We start from the raw sequence: 6114 nt of genomic DNA, 5'->3' as shown, positions 1-6114 counted from the left end.
TACATTTTAGGGATAACTTAATAAGTTTTAGTTATATTGCAAATAAAGATAAATTAGTAACATGAGAGTCACATTGCAAATAATTCCTAGCTTCTAATTTCTCTTTTATTGAAGATATTATTATTATATTTACATGAAATAATTAAACATATAATACAATGGGCATTTTATATTTACTACTTGTATTTCAGATGTAATAATTAAACAAATATTAGTGAGTATGAATACTATTTCTTCACTCTTGAAATTAGTTAATTATATCTTATTTTATTTTTTATTTATTTATTTATTTATTTTTGGCCAGTCCTGGGCCTTGGACTCAGGGCCTGAGCACTGTCCCTGGCTTCTTCCCACTCAAGGCCAGCACTCTGCCACTTGAGCCACAGCGCCGCTTCTGGCCGTTTTCTGTATATGTGGTGCTGGGGACTCGAACCTAGGGCCTCGTGTATCCGAGGCAGGCACTCTTGCCACTAGGCTATATCCCCAGCCCCGTATATTTTATTTTTCTATTCACATGTAAGACAGATTTAGGATTAATATTTCTTGTACTTTAATTGCTTAATATCAAACTAATATACTTCAATTTAATATGTTGGGGAAATTTTCCTATTTGCTTATTAGTGTTAAATGTTCTCTCTTGTTTGCAATTTTAAATTGTTTGCTTTTAGTCACTATCATTTTTATTGTATTCATTATAAGAAGACCCACTCCCTTGATATTTTTAAAATAACCACTATTTTCTTTAATTTTAGGTAGTCCAGTCTTAGAAACTTCTAAATTGAAATTAAGCAGTTTAATGATTTGTCCAACATATCTGTGATCAAGATGGGTTATGAAATTCTTATTTGAAAATCAGAGAAAGATAAAGCCCTAGTGTGCTTTTAGCAGAAATCTTAAATATGTTCTTCCTGGTAGCAGCTGGTATGCCCAAGAGAATTTGCTATAGATTTACAGCTTAAAATAAACCAAAGCTTCTACTTAATTCACCAATGTGATTTCACCCTTAATGAAGAAGTAGGCCTTTATTAGAAAATATAACAAGAGATGAAAAGTTATTTTGTCAATCCTTCCAACTCATGTAGGCTATATTATACAGCCAGAACAATTTCAATTCCCAAGCATACTGAAACAAGGCACAAATAGCTTGGAAAAAAAACAACCTATGAAGTTTTAAGGCATCAACCTTTGAAGCCAATGTTGCTGCTGCTGACACTCATTTAAAATTAGTGTTGGACATATTTAAAGGGAAAAAACAAGCAGTAACATGAAGAATGTAGTTTATAGAATGAAGGATTTAGTATAGCCTAGCTTTTTCTCTTGTTGGGTTTTATGGATCTTTATTTCCTGCCTGTATTTAAAAATTTTGTGAAAATGGAAGTTTCAAACATGGTTTTGTCTTAGTATTAATCTCCTGCCTTAGCTGCATGGGCTGCCTTTGAACCATGGTCATCAGATCTCAGCTCCTGTGCAGCTAGGATTACAAATACTAGCCACTGGTTATGGGCATTTTTATTTTTATTTTTTAATATAAATTTGCCTGGTGTTCACATGAAGTTTCATCTGGAACTTGGGGAAACTGAAGATTTCTACAGTATTGAAGATTCTGAACAACAATAGTAGCATTATGAATATGGGAGAGATACTTAAATGAGATAGAACTGATGACACATTTAATAGGGGAAATAAGGAAGGAGAAAGGAAAGAAAGAAGGGAGGAAAGATGGAAGGAAGGGAGAAAGGAAAAAGGAAGGAAAGAAGGGAAGACAGAGGAAAGAATGAAGATAGGAAAGAAGATAAGGACGAAAGAGAAGAGGAAGAAGAAAGAAGGAACAAAGAAGGAGAAAGAGAAGCTGTTGCTGCTGCTGCTGCTGCTGCTGCTGCTGCTGGGTTCAGTGACTCAAGCCTAGAATCTAAGCTACTTGGTTGTCTGATATAGGGGGGTTGCTATTTGAGGCCAGTGGAGACATAAAAGTATGAGACTGTATTTCAATCAGTGGTTCAGTGTAGTGGTGCACACTTTTACCATCCCCAATGACATGGGGCAGTACAGGTAGGAGGCTCACAGTCTAGAAAGGCCCAAGGATAAAAGAAGACCTTACCTCAAAAATACCCTGTGCAGAATGGGGCTAAAGTGGTGGTTCAAGTTGTACCACAGATTCCTAGGAAGCTCAGACTCCAGTGGAACTGAAGTGGAATGATTTAGATTGGGTAAGCAAATCAAAAGTGACTATTGATGAAGTGGAGAATGGAGATGAACACATAGTTTGATTTCCTATCCAAAGTGATTTCCACGGTGGTGAAAATAGTTCTGACAAATGGTAGGGAGAAAATGGTAGGGAACTTGGTTTTAAACATCTTGAGACTGAAGAATGTCCTGAACTTTTAAATAAAATGCCTGTCTACATCAGGAAAAGAAGTTTCCAGCTTTTGAGTGTGTTAAGTACTGTCACTGGGTGATGCCAGGATATGGGTCAAGACCTATCCCAAATCGGTGGCATATTTGTTGGGAGGGAGATTCACAGATTGAAAAAGAGAAGTAATTCAAGGATTGTAATAGGAAGTAATCCATCATCTTGCTGAAGAATGGTTAATAACATACAAGGAGGAAAATTGGCAATATTTTTATTGAGTTGTGTACATTTGTAGATTACCTAAGAATACCCCTTTTAACATAATAGCCTTCATTGCATTTCTTCTGTCCTTCTCAACCTCTCTCTGAATACTTCCAGCTGTTACCTCAGGACAGCCTCTTTGTATTCTGAAGTTTGAATCAAGGACTTTTTGGAAGAGACAAATCTAAGACCAAGTGAAAGGTGTTTTATGTTACCTCTTCTTCCTAGAATGTAAATTAGAATAAGCTAGAAGGAAGATAAACAGTGGAGAGAGAACTCTTGGAATTAATGGGATGAGGATATAATTGAAGAAGTAATAGAGAACTAAAGGAACCACCTGTAGAAGATTGGGAGTTATTCATTCCTTGAGCCAAAAATGATTTGGGAATGCATGTTGATAGCATTTATGATGTAGTATGATCATCCCTGATCATTTCTTTTGGAAGGAAATAGCTGTTTACTGAATATATGCTGAATGTTAAGCATCCTAAGACATTCCATTTTTCTTATGTCTTTTGTCATTATTCTCTCAATAAATATCTATAAAGCACATATATATGTCCCATAGTCATCAGTATAGAGCTCCCTTTTGTCATTTTCTGTCCCTTTGCTCTTATTTGCTTCTATTTTCTGACTTTAAATTTTGTGAATTTTCCTTTGCTTTTGATTTCTATGATCATAAATTTTTATCTCAGAGATATATTTTGCATTGAAACAGAATATCCGTCTTTAAGATTCCTTAAGTTCTAGGAAGTTAATATTCATTTAGCATAGTGGGCAAGAATGACAAACTGAAAAAAATATTTAAAATAGTCAGTTTAGTAATGTTGTTATGAGATATAACAGGAATCTCAAGGAGCTAATTAATGTCCTAAAACTTTCTGAACTAGAATCAAATGAGTTTTTTACATATCTGATTTCTTAGGTAGTTCTTTTGCATTTTCCTATATTGGTATGCATATATTCACATAATTAAAGGTTCTTGACATGCAACATATGAAATACACTTGCCAAAAATAAAAAAATGCTAATCTTGAAAATTTTCAAATCCTTAGATTTAATTTCTGATTTATTGAAGGATATGAGAAGAGATGCCCAATGTTCAGAGTCAACAACCAGAAATCCTAGATACTTAGGAGGCTGAGAATCTAGAAGATTGTAGTTCTAAGTTAACCCAGGCAGAAAAATTCCTCCTTCCTTTCCTCTCTCCCTCTCATCTTTTACTCTTTCTGTAAGATAAGGTCTCACTGTGTGGGCTGGGTTTGTACTTGACAATCCTGCAGCCTCTGACACCCAAAGTACTGGAATTATAGGTGTGGATTGCCACATGTATTTGCATAGTTACTTCAATTAATGTATTTTGCAGAAATAAGTTTAAGCAAGGTAAAAAAATAAGTCAATTTTTCTAATTTTAAGTGTCATGGCAAATTTGGTTTTGACCTTTGCTCCAAGAAGAGAAGGTGAAAAGCCCACCTCTGTGAAGGTTCTTATCCTTACCCATGATTTCTTTGGATGTTTGTGCATTGTTTTTTTTTTTTTTAAGGTGAACATTTTCCTAGCATTTTGCATCATTTTCCTATTTTTATCATCTTTTTAAAAAGTTTAGTCATTAACCAACATTGCTGTCATTTTAATAAGATATCTAAGCCTTAGATGGACTCTTTTAGTTAAATACTTAGGTTCAGAACTGCAGGACTGGAAAAAAAAATGATAAAATGAGGCACGAGTAGCAGGAAACTTAATAAAGGAGGATGGAGATGCTGCCATGACTGTTAACATTTTAAAAAGAGAATGTTCTCACTGTGTACAGGAAATCATTACAATTTGCCATGTAATAGTTTGACAAGGTTGGCAAAATTTATTTTTGGAGTTGCATCTAGATTTGCTTCTTTCAAAACTAATATAAAATACAGGATAGTTACTTACTGTGTCTTAGTTAACATACTGAGGTTTTAAATTACTTTTCTTTCTACAAGTGATATTCAGAATGATTGAAATTGCTATACTGGCTCATGTAAATGTGTCCTAGGGAGTATATATCAAAAGAAATAAGTGTACAGAAACACAGTCACCATAGTATTTTGAAGATGAAAGCAATCAGACATAAATTGAATAACAAAATATGAGGATGTAGCTCAACTGGTTGAGTAGCTCCTTAGCAAGAGTGTGGCCCTGAGTTCAATCCCTAGCACCACCACTAAAATACATAGATAAATAAGTAAATAAATAAATGTAAACTGGCAAGTCATGACAATTCAAGATGAATTTTTAGCCTTCATGAGAAATAAAATTTAAGTATAAGGCAGTATGAGCCCATTTAGATAAAAATTAGGAGAAACATAAGCAGAATAAAAATTCACTATGATAATAAATATGCAAAATGTGTTTATAGGTAAAGACTTGTAGAGAATATTGAGAAATGAAACAAGCAGTTGTATTTGGGTATTGATATTAAGGGTGACTTATTTTTCTTTAAAATTTCCTGTCTACTATTATCATGGTATTTATTTTTTAAATGTTGGAAAAGCAAAGAGAACAAAAAAACATGCCTCCATGAAAAAATTCTAATTATACTGAAAATACAATCCTAAGGGAAGAAAATATGGATGATTAATTTTAAGTCAATCCTACTAATTGCAATGAATAAACTGCAATGAAATGCCACGTGTTTTAAAGTCTAAAGTTTGCGTTAGTGGAGACAGTAGCAGCTCATCTCGTACTCACTGTTGTCTTTACAAAGAAAGGACAATGGAGCAGGCAATCCTCCACTCTTAATGAAATACTCCATCACTAAGAAGATGAGCTTTATCCAGCTAGAAGTGCAAAGCTGGTCGCAGGTGGGCAGTCCCAGAAAGTCCCCAGGGATGTGACGAGGACTTTGTATTTCTAAATACGACTTAGTGCTTTTTCAAAAAGAATATTTACTTATTTATTGTCAAAGTGATGTACGGAGGGGTTACAGTTTCATACGTAAGGCAGTGAGTACATTTCTTGTTCAACTTGTTAGCTCCTCCCTCAATTTTCCCCCTCCCCCATTCCCTTCTCCTCCCCCTACATCCTCCCCCCCCAAGTTGTATACAGTTGGTTTACACCAAATGGTTTTGTAAGTATTGCTTTTGAAATCTTTTCCTCCTCTGCCTGCATTGTCACTGTTAAATTGAAGACATATGTTTCCAGGTAGTAATATTGAGTATCCCTCCCAATTTCCCCGGGAAGAGGTGGGATGGATAATGCTGAAAAAGAATATCAAGGAAGGAGTTTTGTTGTTGTTAGAAGTTATCACACACTGCAAAGAATTTTTCAAATATTTGTCTTTTACTTCATATTGCCAGAATTCTATAAGAGTAGATATTAAGCAAGTATTTGGAGCGAACAATCAATGATTTCTTTTCTTTTTTTTTGATTTGCATTTCTTTTTTTTAAATTTTTTATTATCAAACTGATGTACAGAGAGGTTACAGTTTCATACGTTAGGCATTGGATACATTTCTTGTACTGTTTGT

General features: G+C 34.4%; 1 protein-coding gene across 3 annotated transcripts in view; it reads left to right on the top strand.

The window, feature by feature from the left end:
* Window positions 1-6114, top strand: part of Plcb1 (phospholipase C beta 1) — a 616577-nt gene that overhangs the window by 55367 nt on the left and 555096 nt on the right. The gene's annotated exons all lie outside the window — the stretch shown is intronic.

This window comes from Perognathus longimembris, chromosome 6 (assembly GCF_023159225.1).
Source record: "Perognathus longimembris pacificus isolate PPM17 chromosome 6, ASM2315922v1, whole genome shotgun sequence".
Taxonomy (NCBI): domain Eukaryota; kingdom Metazoa; phylum Chordata; class Mammalia; order Rodentia; family Heteromyidae; genus Perognathus; species Perognathus longimembris.
This window is presented reverse-complemented; position numbering and strand designations above follow the sequence as displayed.